This window comes from Biomphalaria glabrata, chromosome 8 (assembly GCF_947242115.1).
Source record: "Biomphalaria glabrata chromosome 8, xgBioGlab47.1, whole genome shotgun sequence".
Taxonomy (NCBI): domain Eukaryota; kingdom Metazoa; phylum Mollusca; class Gastropoda; family Planorbidae; genus Biomphalaria; species Biomphalaria glabrata.
This window is the reverse complement of record NC_074718.1, coordinates 23,773,748-23,787,657: the sequence shown is the minus strand read 5'-3', so window position 1 is coordinate 23,787,657 and position 13,910 is coordinate 23,773,748. Positions and strand designations below refer to the sequence as shown.

General features: G+C 36.1%; 1 long non-coding RNA gene across 1 annotated transcript; it reads left to right on the top strand.

The window, feature by feature from the left end:
* The first annotated feature begins 5,564 nt into the window (after positions 1-5,564).
* LOC129927596 (uncharacterized) lies at positions 5,565-8,438 on the top strand. The gene is made up of 2 exons (XR_008779175.1): positions 5,565-7,862; positions 7,980-8,438. It is a non-coding gene; the product is annotated as an uncharacterized LOC129927596 (long non-coding RNA).
* Positions 8,439-13,910: the final 5,472 nt, after the last annotated feature.

The window sequence follows — 13,910 nt, the reverse complement described above, 5'->3', positions numbered from 1 at the left end:
TAAATATTAAATTTGATCCGACAATGGGTGTGGAAGAAATAGCATGTACAATTATATAAGAGGACGAAACCCCAGATAGTTAGCCATTTCTCATAATACTGAAGGATATAATTCCCTTTCGGCCTCAAACGAAATATTAATAATCGGTAATTAATTAACTAATTGTTGCCGAGCGATGGTGCCTTCAATAATATATAGGTCTACGTCAATGCATTATTGTATCTTCAACTTTAAAATGAAAAAAAAAAAAGATAGTTAACTGTATTGAAGCATGCCTTTTCTTATAAATGTCATAAAATGTTTTAAAAATAGTCTTTGGTCTAATTTTACACTTAGATAAGTTGGATTTTTTTTTTCTTCATTTATTGACCGTGAGTCTATTTTTAAGATGTACTTTCTTTTTGCAGTTTTGTTGCTTTGGCTAAAGATTGAACAAACATTTCTTTGTTTATTTCCATTTTCCATAATTTCGAATACCCGGAAATAGTTGTGAGGCCTCTATTTGATTTGGATCTAGTAAGCACTAGATATTTCTCTGTGGTCATTCTTTCATGAAACCCTTCTACGGTGTCCTGGATAACGAAGATGCAGTCTTCAGTTTTGCTTTCCTAAAGCCAGCTTGTGCATTGTGGAGTGAGCATGTATTTTCAAGCCACCAATAAAGTCGGATATTGATCATTTTTTTCTGACATTTTGCCAATGTTAGATGTTAGAGATATTGGCCAATATTTAGGTCACCTGTTGGTTTACTTTTTTTTTAATATGGGTATAATGTTGGCAGTTCTCTACTCCTGTGGTATGTCTACAGTTCTCCATGTAAGGTTGATAATGTTATGTATATAGTTTTTGGCTTGGAGTACTCTAGGTTTATACCTAAGTGTCTTGTTAATAGCTTGTGTTGCTGAACATTTTACGAAACTGTTAAATAACATGTGACCTATATTGGTTGGTTTTATTTTGTTCCTTTTATAGACCTTATTGTTTTAAACTCTGTTACTGATTGATTTATTCAAGCTTAACAGTATTTCTAAAAATCTGTATAGCATGAGTGTGTCTGTGTGTATGTACGATGCCACCAACTGTAAAGGATGTGTGTGGGAAGGTCACTGTAAATAATGTTTGTATATATTTAACTAGTTACTAATGTAAATCTCTCATAAGTAACGTGCAATCTGCCTTGTATAGTGGTCGGATGTATGTGTTCATGAATTTCAGACCAACAACCTGGTCAGATATACCTAGTGAGCCTATACATGTAGTCCTATTGTAGTGTGTAAAGTTGTTTGTGTTAACCATCACGCGTTGTTTTTTCCTTGAGCATACGCACGCAAGAGAGTTGGGTGTCAGTCAAAAAAGATAACACATCGGCATGGTCAGTCAAGCATGTAGATACATTATACCCGTCCACTAGTTAGAGGTCAAGGGTTGTTTTTTGTTTTTTTTACGCTCCAGCATATTGTTTCTTTGTTTGCTAGATCTAACTGCGGTACTATTATTCAATTTATTTTATGCAATTTTAAAATTTACTGTAAGGTTTTCCGTTATTTATTAAGTCAAAAGAATTAAACAATGAAATTAGCTTTCTTTCTAATGATTTTAATACAAGGCATAAAAATACACACACGCAAACATGCACATCTTTGTTTTATTTTATTGTGCAAAGAACGTACGCAAGAAACATTAAATGCAAAGAACGTATGTTAGAAATATCTTCCTTAATTATTACTTATTAATTATTTTATTCGTTGTTTCAGTAACTGTTACAAAAGGGAACGATAGTAAGCCTATGGATGTCAGGTGTGTAAAAGTCGTCCTAGCCTGATACACAGGGGATAAGTACGCATCTTAAGTAAAAAAAATAGTAATAACAAGGAGTTAATTGACTGTCCCAAATTATTAAGAATATTGTTATCAAATCAAGACACTTATCTGCAGGAGTAATATTCAAGTTAACACGTTAGAAAAATTATTTAACCGTAATATTTATTGACAGTGTAATATCCTTTGTTAGCACGTTGTGTTTTTTCATTCTGGCTTAAAAATGGTCAATGTCTATCAATAAATTGGGTGTCAAGGATCAATGAAATAAAATAAAGAGTATGGGGTGTTTAGCTCTCCATTTAAAGATAGCCCTGGTCGTGTCTTCTACAAAATAATTAGTTACTGGCTTACTGGGCTATATAATCTCGCGGTTTGTGTTCGTGTAGCTAAAGGTCACTCGTTTAGGTGCATGTGATCTTTAGTCCAGCTTACTAATTGAGATTTATGTTCAAGTAACTCGGCACACTTGAAAGGTGTGGCCTCTAGCCCAACCACGTGATTAAGATTTTTCTCCAAATAAGCAAACTCTTTGTTCGGATACCCGTGTAGATGTTTGGCTTGAAGTCCAGTCCACCCCCCCCCCCTCCAATTAAGATAAACTACTAAGTAAACAAACATAGTTCCCTCGTGTGACCTCTAGAGAGTGCTTACGTCCATCGTATCTGACTTGGGGTCACCTGTCAACAATGAACTCAATGTGATGGACTAAACAAATAAAAGGGGGAGGGGGTTGTTCATCTGGAAATATACCTAGTCCTAGTTACCTTAGAGGTGTGGCTTTGGTAGTCCAACCCCGTAATAAAGATTAACTACTAAATAAACAAACTCAGTTCCCTCGAAAGGTGTGACCTCTAGAGAGTGCCAATACGCTGACATTAAACCTACGTCCATCGTGTTTAACTTGTGGTCACCTGACTATAAAAAAACCTCAATGTGATGGACTAAACAAATAAAAGGGGTGGGAGTTGCTCATCTCTACCCCTGGAGATATACCCACACAGCTAGACAGACGTCTGGTCAGCATGACGTAGTCAAGGAATGTAGCATTTTAACATGTTAACTAACCTACTCAAAGGTCAAGACAAATTGAAAAAAAAGTGTCAGCCATTGCTACTCTGTATGTAAAGCGCATTTATGATGTAAAGTTTCATTTCTATTTATATTAAGTTATTAACACGCCTTGTCTTTATAATAAACGATGTTTTGTGCATATTCATAATGGCTCTATTTTTAAGAATATTATTTTGTTTTAATATAAACATTAATACATTCTACAACAGACATTAATGGAACGAGGTCCACTTTATGAATATTAAATAGGTGTATTTTTTACTATCCGGTTTGCTATCCGGTAGTGATATCCGACCGGAGCCGAATAGCACCGGATAGTAAAAAATGCCGGATATTCGGCAGAAGCCGGAGCCGGAGCGACTATCCGGCGCACCCCTAGTTTTTAATAAAATGCGCTTTTTTTTTGCTGTTGATTATTATTTTTACTATTTTACTTCGCCTAGAGTGGCCTAGAACCTCCATTAATCTAATATATATATATATATATATATATATATATATATATATATATATATATATATATATATATATATATATATATATATATATATATATATATATATATATATAATTGGAACATGTCTTTCCACCCAGAAAAATGTCAGTAATTAAGAGTAATAAAAAGCTAAAACCAATTAATTCCACTTATCTTATTCATGGTAAACCAGTAACACAATCTAAAAACGCAAAATACCTAGGTGTTATAATAAATGAAAAACTGTCATGGAATCCCCATATTGATGAAACTATACAAAAATCAAACAAAGCATTAGGGTTTATTAAAAGAAATTTCTATAAATCAAATAAGAACATAAAACTAAAATATTATTTAACCTAGGTTATGCCAATAATAGAACATGCATCCTCTGGTGTGATAAACCGTTTTAGCTCAAGGCATCTCTCAGGTCTAAGATTTAATTAATTTATTTACACGCTATAAACATCAATTTTACTATTTTAGCCAATCAAGCGCTAAAAACACAGCCACCACCCCTCCAACCAGTCACTATCCCCTTTGGCACCGACATCCCCTTTTATTATCCCCACCGTGCCACGTGCCACACTGGCCTCTTGGCAATAGTACACTCCCACCATCTATTTTGGCAGACATCCTCTGACCACCTGGGCATATTTCCTTGACTCTCAGCTCGCGCCTCCTTCATCTCATTTATCTAAGCGATGTACGTAATAATCTAGCCGTGACTGGTGTACATTACTCAAATTACATTATTACTTATTACTGTTTGTTATTCCCCTTTATGAGGTCCTCCATTATTATTGTTATCTCCCTTAATGGGATACGATATTTGGTTGTTAGCTCCCTTTGCTCTTTATGAAACTATCTTATAGTTTCTTTACATCATTCTGAAGATGTCCTTTACGGAAAGGCATCTACCTCCCAGAGTTATCATTATGGCTAAACCGATTTATACATCATGTCGTTGCAGCTTTTATTTATAGGCAACACCCGACTGAAGTCTTAGCAACCTAACGCTGATACCAGATTTGTTGGCACCAGATCTGAAGATACCAGTCGTACTTATCTTCATAAGTGTCCAAGTAACAACGCTAGCCACAGACTCGTCACTGGCTTGATTGAATGGTAGCCGCAGCTGAGCTCTACAGCTATACATCGTTGGACTGCACCCGGAGCCTGGATCCACCACGCCAGCCCACCAGCAGACAGCGTCAGCATCAGCCACACAAGTCTCATCAGTGCAGCACCGGACCTAAAGCTAAGCAACCAACCTAATGACACTCAGACCACTTGGTTCTCAAATCTAACGATGATAGACTTATACATGTAAATACGCTAGATCCCATCCTAGCAACTGTACAGCCTTTCACCTTTTAATTATTTCTCTTATATAATAAACTGTACATAATTTTACATCTTAGTATTTGTTGCCTTCATTATAACGCTGTGCCTGTAGATTATATGTGCAAGTACGGGTTCTCAAAATACAAAAACCCCTAGACACCCAAAATAGCCAAATCCTAATCCACCTTGTCACATTTGGGACCCCTAAACTCAAGAAAACATTAAGAAACTGGAACAAACACAAAATAAAGCATTGAGATTCATAAAAAAAGAATATTCACATTTGACTAGAGTAGGCCTAACACCTTTAGTTAAATCACTAAATTTAGAAAGCCTTCAGGATAGAAGACTTAAAAATAAAGTAGCAATTATACATAAAACACTGAACCATAATCTTCAAAAATAAAACAAAATTTAATAAAATACTCAGAAAGACACCAAGATAAAGGCACATTTCTCGTCCCATATGCTAGGACAAATTTGTACAACTACTCCTTCTTCCCTAGTGCTATTAGAGCATGAAATGGGTTGCCTGAGCTGCCCAGGAAAACCAGTGACTTGGCAAAATTTAAGTCATTGGTTAATATGCATGACTGAATGCATGACGCGTAGGGCGTAATCATTTTATTTTTTTGAAGTAAGGTCTGTATTATATAATATATATATATATATATATATATATATATATATATATATATATATATATATATATATATATATATATTTATTTATATATATATATATATATATGAGCTGGCGATCCTAGATTTAATTTTTGACCTAATTTTATCTTTATTTTAATTTGTAATTTATATAGGCCAGGGCTATGATGTTTGCAAATGAAGCATCGACAAATGGTACGGATAATAGTAACTAGTTAGACTTGGACTTCTGCTATAAAGTCACAGGGAGTAATATGTCTAAGTTCTAAGAGTCCTACTTTATACCAGAACACAGAACAGACCACCGACACACTTCCCAGTGTCGCTCCAGGTCTCCCAAACAGTTTCCTAGTATCACACAAGGACAGTACTCAGCACCAGACTGTTCAGACTCCCATGACTTCTAGCCGGCATCCCAACAGTCCTTCTTGTTTACATTCACTAGTGCGCTGGTGCGCACCTCAAGCACCGATGCAAGGCTGGGTTACAACAATATATATATATATTACACCCAGTCCCTTTTTGACGTATTTTGTACCTTACTGGAGCTAAAGGAACGATATTAGACACCCCTCCATGAGAGCTGTTAGCTCCCCCATCGCGCCAAACATTATTTCCTGTATTTAAAACTTTCAAAAAGACATTTGGAGTGCTACAGTGCTATACCCTGCTATTTTCTATTAAAAAATTGTATGTCAAATATCAAGTTTGATATTCACTACACTAAGTACACTTAATTATTAAAGGAGTCCAGTGAACAGTGACAGGTAGAAAAACAAAATCAATGTTTGAAATATATATTATTTAGGCCATTTTGGGGTATAATTGAACCTCAAATGGCTGCTTTACCTTTCATTTTAAGCATGTGGCTTGGATTCTCGTAGATTTATTGTATTAATGGCTGCGCTCATGGCCACTGTACTTTGTTTAATACTTTTATTGAAGTTTTTTTTTTAACCTTACTCACCCGCCTCCTCCTTTTTTATTTGACAATCCTAGGTAAAGCGATGCTTTAACACTCAAGAAAAAAATTAAACCAAAACAATTTACAAAATTTCAACCCCGGCTACGCCCATAGTTCAATGTAAACTTGTCCAAATGAAATGGTTGAAGACAGTTGAAGTAGGGACAAAGGAGTTGGTGAGTAGCAAATCCCTCATTCATGACCTCTGGAATGTGCTGCGTCCATTGGATATCGTGCTTCATAGTTATATGTAAGGTGGTCTACCACGTTGATGGGGTGGCTATTCACGGTGTGGTCTAGAATAATCTAGAATTAGATCTGATAACATTTTCATTGTCAAAATTTGGGTAATTTCCAAAATGTGCATACACTATAGATAAATGTATGCCTTAAAACATGGGCGTAGCCAGGATTTTTCTTTCGGGGAGAGGGGAAATCCCCCCCCGGAGAATAAAAATATGTATGTATGTATGCATATGTGTTTGTGTGTGTGTGTGTTTACATAACTAATCTTTATTATACTCTGACCCTTCATTCTTTCGGAAGACGTTTATTGTGCCCTAGAATAGGTTCTTCCTGAAGTTAGTGGAAAAATTGTAGACTCCCCGCCCTTGCCAGCAAGTGGGTCTGGAGGAGCGCTGGGAGCTCCCCCAGCGCGGGGCCGAGCCCCGCCGCCAAGCCCTATTTCTGGTATCTAAAGCCAACGAAATGCATATTCTGAGGTATCTACAGTGCATTATCCTGCTATTAAAAAGTTTTATTTCAAAAAGCCTATCTGTTATTCTTAATATGTGAGCTGGCACTCCTAGATCTAATTTTTTATCTATTTATATCTGTATTTTAATTGGTAAAACTATCTAGGCTAGTGCTGAGTGCATGCATGGTTCCCGCCAGCTCTTTAATGTTAGAGTTAGTTTAGGTGAGTCATGACCTGGCTCTATAAATAGAAAAGGTGCGGTCAGTTCTTTCTTTTTCCGGTGTTGACCGTTGGTCTGTGTGACCATGTAGGGAGTTAATAGTTATTTAATTGTAGTGTGAATTTCAGCTGGGACCGCCTGTAAGTTGGAAAATGTTTTTATTTTTATTTCTTTAGTTTGTATTTGTATTAGTTATTCCTACATCTACTGTTATAGTCTAGATGTAGACTGATTAGTGTAGTGGCATCACTGGCTAGTTAATTAGCCATGATTACCTCTGATGGAACCGGAAGTTCCGTAGACTTGGGTAGCGTCACCCCTTTTAGCCAGCCTTAATGATCCCCTTATTGTTTTTCTATTGTTTGTCCATGTGTAAATATTTTATGTTCTCTAAGTATTTTTATTACTACAATATTGTTGGGATAATGGCTTTAGCAAGTTGGCATGTTGCCGATTTTAATTTTTAATGTAGAAGATGGCTGCGTCCTACTCAACGCTCCATGATGGCGGCTTTGTTAAGCCAAATCTAGATTTGTTATTGTTGTCTAGCCCAACTGGTGTTGTGGCATAGACATTAACTTTTACTCATGTATTGCTTTCATTAGGTACAGGCTGGTAGTGAATATTACCTTATGTCTGTATTATTTTGTATGTGTTAGTCTAGATCTAATTCATTATTATTTTGTTATTATGTCTTATGTTTTATGTATTTGTAATTGCAGGCTATAATTCCTGTCGTTACGTCTACTGCCTAACTGTGCGGTAGTACTGTCATTTTTACTGCCTGCCTGCTTGTCTGCCAACTGTTTGCCGCCAGTTATTACTGTCGTTATTTATAGCTGCCTGTCTGCCAACTGTTTGCCGCAGTTATTATTGCCAACTGTTTGCTGTCGTTATTTCCACTGCCTAGCTGCCTTTATTAGTATATTACTGCCACAGTTAAGCTGTCTGCTGTACTGTTGTGTTTAGTGTTGGTATTTTTAGGTGTAATCTAGTAAAGATAGTTAGACTTTTGGGTTTCTTATTAGTGTTGGTAGTGGTATAGTCAGGTTGATTAGTTGTTTATTTCTAAGTTTATTTAGTTGTTTCTGTAAGGTTTATTTTTTTTTCGTATTCATCTATATTTTTATTGCTTTGTAAGTTTGTTGTAAATAAAGTGTATATAAGTTTTGTTTTATAAATTTAGTTTAGTTTGTTCTTTTAGTTAGCTAGATTAGTTTAGTTTAGTTTAATTGTGCTGTCTGGTTGCTTAGGCGACTCTAGCCCCTTGGTCGCTGACCGAGGTGCACAGATTGGGCCCACCCAGTAGAGCTACCACCTGCCTACTGTAAAATATTGAATAAATGTTGAGCAGCAGATAACATTAAAAGGGCCTCACTCAGTTAGCGCCACCCTGACCTGCTCACAATTATATATATCCTCCCGCATCGTTCGGCGCCTTGGGCGGCAAGCTGCTTCCACAAAAATCTGTCCCTGGCAATGTCTGAAGCCTCTCCCACCTGCTCTGAGGACCTCTATAAAAGTGTGGCGCCAAGTTGTCCCTGTTTGCGCTTTCCTCCTAATGGCCTCCATGTCAACGCAATTTTTATTATGCGTAGTTCATTTTGTTGGAGAACATATCCCGCAAACCTCATGCGACACTCTGTCGCAACCTTACTAAGGGGTCGACTCCTAATTCGGAATAGGATTTACTTGATTTAGACCCGATTTCCATAACTGACTCCCGAAATCTGTCTTATCCATCTTTGTTGATCCACATTTAGTGTTTTTCAGTTTCGGCAGATGACTATTCACTGCACTTTATTAATGGAGCCCAGCCACTGGTAGAAATGTGTAACCTCTCTTGACTACGCTCTTGGAATTAGGTGACTGTATTTTGCTTTAAATTTTATATCGAAAAAGGAACTTTTATAGTCAAAATCATCTGCTGGAGGTATGGAACTATACTAGCCATGCACCGAGCATGGAACTATACTAGCCATGCACCGAGCATGGAACTATACTAGCCTGAGCGAACCTTTTCGGGGGCCGATTATGAGTTTGTATTTCCACACAAACTTTCTTTGTAACCTTGTTTACGTTTGTAAATGCTTTTAATTAAAAATCAATTACGGTAAAGTCCACTCGAATTTCCCTTTCTTCCCCCCTCCCTATTTTCCGAACTGGTCCAGATAACCAACGAACAAACTAATTGATACAATTATTCTTCGTATAACCTTTGTGGTTTTTTTTAGGTTTTAAAGTATTTGCATGTTTTTATTAAAATAATATGGGCCTCTTAAAAAACAAACATCTGCAAGTCAAAATGTTTAAGAAAACGATGCAAAACACATACACGCATATATACATTCAATAAATGATAAGTCGCATTGATGAATGGACATAGTGTAAGCTATGGATGCATGCATATAGTGTGAGCTATGGATGCATGCATATAGTGTGAGCTATGGATGCATGCATATAGTGTGAGCTATGGATGCATGCATATAGTGTGAGCTATGGATGTATGCCTGATATTAACATACTTTCCCCACCCCCATAAACTAAACTTGAGGTCTGCGAAACGCACATGATGGCATTCATCAGTTTTCTTTTTTTTTTTAGTTTATGGTATTACAAATTAAACAAATCATTTTTCTTTTCCATTTTAATGTGCATCAAATTTTTCTTACCAAAAAAAAAATGGACAAAAATATCTCTTGTTCTCTACATGAAAAATACGTTAGACAAAACACACAGACAGAACATATGTAAGTATCATTTATGTTTAAAGAAATAATGCAACGAACATAAACAATGTGATCTAAACATTTCGCGCCAAAACGGCTGCGCTAAGACGGGTTTCGCGCAAAAATGGCTGCACCAAAACGGTCGCGCCAAAGCCGCCTGCGCCAATTAGTCCTCCTTAGGATATTGTAGACTACTGTTATTGTTTTTAAGTATAATATACATAGTCTATCACACACTGATTTTTTGCAGTCCAGCTAATGACGTTGCACTAAATGTCCATGATTATTTACGGAATACAAAGAAACATTGAAACCAAATGCTTTAAATCCCGACGAGCCGATTACAATTAACAAAAAAAAAAAAAAAAGCCAAAGTTAGTTTTAAGATTCTTATATTTCGACAAATGAAAACGGTCAAACCAGAGTTTTGACTTTTTACCACAGAGAATTTCATTCAAGTTAACGTGCATCTAGAAATGTCACTTGATACCGTACTAAGATAAAACTTTCAATTATGTTCTGAAACAGTTCGCGTGTGTGAATAAAAGAATCACATAGAATAAAATAGAAATGGTTCTCTAACATTTTTTTTTTCATCATTCGCTCCTTAGTAGGCCTATATTCATTAGAATAAATATTAGGGGTGGTGAAGCAGATGTCCGATTTTTAGAAACACTAACTTTAAACAGTAAGCCATTCTTATCATCAATATCTTATAAACTGAGCTCTGGTTCTATTATTAAAAAAACAACAACACATATCTCTAGTATTTTTTATTACATCAATACGGTAGGTCATTCAATTCAACAATAATTTTTTTTTTCTTTGGTGCCATTCAAGCCGCAAATTATAGGCGAGTGGGAAAAAAACACCCATTGAATTCAACACACAGACCTAGATGTTTAATATTTGCAAGAAGCTTTTCAATGCAATAGTTTGCTATACAAAGACCATAGAAAATAAATTACAGGGTAATCTTATCATTGCACACTGTACACCCCGAAACCTCATGGCATGAAATTGTGAGATTTACATAAAATATTACCAGAGTCGTATCTCGATTTGTGTAGAGACTGGATCAAAGAAAATCATTGAGATAAATATTACAAATTAAGAGGCCTAATTAAAATACATATATAGATATAAAACATTGAAAAAAAAATTACATTAACAACACATAAGCTACGAGTATTACAATCAAATCCGTACCGGGCATTCTCAGAAAGACTTCATTTGGTAGCAACTAGTCATCACTACTTATATTTGACTCTATTGAACGATTAAAGTTGTTACATTTATATGTGTATTTAATTTTAGTTTAGATATATTTCATTCTAGAGTGGGTTAAAATAAAATCATTGATATAATTTTAGGAATTTGAGAAGCGATAGAGGTAAAGAGTTATTCTGGATTTAGATATCCAGAAAAAAATGTGAAGCACTTGAAATTTATGAAACATCCCTTTCATCAACGCCTTTGAACATGATTTAAAACTTGGTCAGATGTACCTGGTATTTAGGACACGGCCGGGTTAGAATAGACGGTTGAATAAACGATAAACACATCTCTAAGGGCGTCACAGTTTGCAGGCATCGAATCATGGAAATTATGAAGCCCGTTGTCTTGTGCATTGGAGCAGTTTAGTCGACATTGGAACCTCCAAGATTAGTCAAAGTGGAACAAATATTATCATTTGCGTTTTTTTAAAGTCCATAAGTATGAAAAAGGTGATATTGTTTTCATGGTACCATCGGGGTATTTAAATATTTAAAATAAATAAGCCTAATTAAAATACATACATAGATATAAAACATTGAAAAAACAACAACGCATAAGCTACGAGTATTACAATCAAATCCGTACCGGGCATTCTCAGAAAGACTTTATTTGGCAGCAATTAGTTATTATTACCTCGTATATTTGACTCCAATGGACGATTATAGTTGGAACATTTATATGTGTACTTATGTTTAGCTATATTTATCTCCAGACCGAGAAGGATGTGTGTGTGTTTTGTTTTCTGTACGTTGTTTCGTCCCTTGTTCTAATGTTCAGTGTGTTCACGAGTTTATCTCGAGTATCTGTTGGCAGTGTGTTGGCAGTCCTGTTCATGTCAATAAGTTGGCAGTCCTGTTCATGTCAATAAGTTGGCAGTCCTGTTCATGTCAATAAGTTGGCAGTCCTGTTCATGTCAATAAGTTGGCAGTCCTGTTCATGTCAATAAGTTGGCAGTCCTGTTCATGTCAATAAGATGCAGTTGTATTTTAAACGTCTGTGTTTATAAGTAAATCCGAGGTGATAATATGATACATACTGTGACAGCGGTGGGATTCTTCGTACATGAATTTAATTTCGGCGGCCTTGACCTTACTTTTACCTATATTGCGGATATATAATTCTTGCTTTAGATTTTAGATGAACATTGTATTGCCCTAAAAGAATGAAACCTATTATAGGTTTTTAACAACAGACAGCAGAAGCAGTACGAAACTGTCCAGTATTACTAGCCCTACGCACACTCGCTAAAACGTGCAACTTTCGCGACCATATAGAAGAGTCACTAGTAAGAAACTGAATGGTAGTAGACATCGAAAACACAAGGACTAAATAAAGAACTTTTACAAGAACATAGTTCAAGACTTGTATATAGAAATCTGCAAGGCTAATGAAGCTTCTGACTTGCAACTAAAGTTACTAGAGACAGGTACATCTGATGCAACGCCACCTCAGTATTAGGCGTTTGCTGTTTCTACTCGCAAAATAACCTACAACCTAATTATGCTAAGTAAACAGTGCCACTATCTATCCTATTAACAAAGGTTAAATTATATGAAATTAAGTAAGCTGAGGTCAACACAGAGCAGAAGACGCGAACAGAACGATGGTTAAACGTTCTAGGGGAAATTCAAACAATTTAACGCGTGCAAAACGGGGAGAATTGATTTGACGGATATGAAATGGTCAAAATTCTATTAAACTTTGGAAAATGCTTTGTACATGATAAATATTCAAATATGAATTTATAGACCATAACTACATTACAAGTAGACTAGAACTGATTTTTCCAAAGAAAAAAAATATCTTCAATCCCTGTCAGCAAAATGTGGCCCATAGGTTGAGAAAAGTTGATTTAGGAGTTCAAGTGTTGCCCTCTAAAAAATTGTTTTCGAAAATATATTTTTGAAAGACTTTCAGATTTAATTCATTAATTTTGTTCAATACGTCTGTATGTTTTGTTACAGAACTAGAGTTAGTCTTGCAAGGTCTGAAAAACAATAGAGAAAGGGAAGGAAGTGGGCCTATATTCTTAGTGTTGTGTATTTTGGGTAGGTCAAAGTGAGTTATAGGCCCTAAACTGTTTATACAATAGAAAAATGTAAGACAGCCATCATGACCATTCATTGTAATCTTTGTTGTCGTCCTGCCCACAGACACGGAACAACTATGTGCCGTCCAGCCCACAGACACGGAACAACTATGTGCCGTCCAGCCCACAGACACGGAACAACTATGTGCCGTCCAGCCCACAGACACGGAACAACTATGTGCCGTCCAGCCCACAGACACGGAACAACTATGTGCCGCTTCGGACCCCCCCCCCCCCAACGTCAAGAACCTTACGGAATCGAATGTTTTTTTTTTCTTCGGTTCAGTGCACACCAATGGTTCCAAAAATAGTTGACTAGTAGGTCAACCAACCTACAGCCTTATTTAAAGTGACATGAAAGTTATGTGGGATGCTTTCTTATTTGATCAGTGGTCTGATTACAAACTAGAGAAACCTAGCTACGTGTTTATTGATGGAAGTAGACATCCTTTAAATTGTATCGGAACAAATAAGATCATATTCCGCCATTGCAGAGACTCTATTAACAATGTTCTCCGACTCCGAAGAAACAAATAGAATATATCTCGATGTAATTG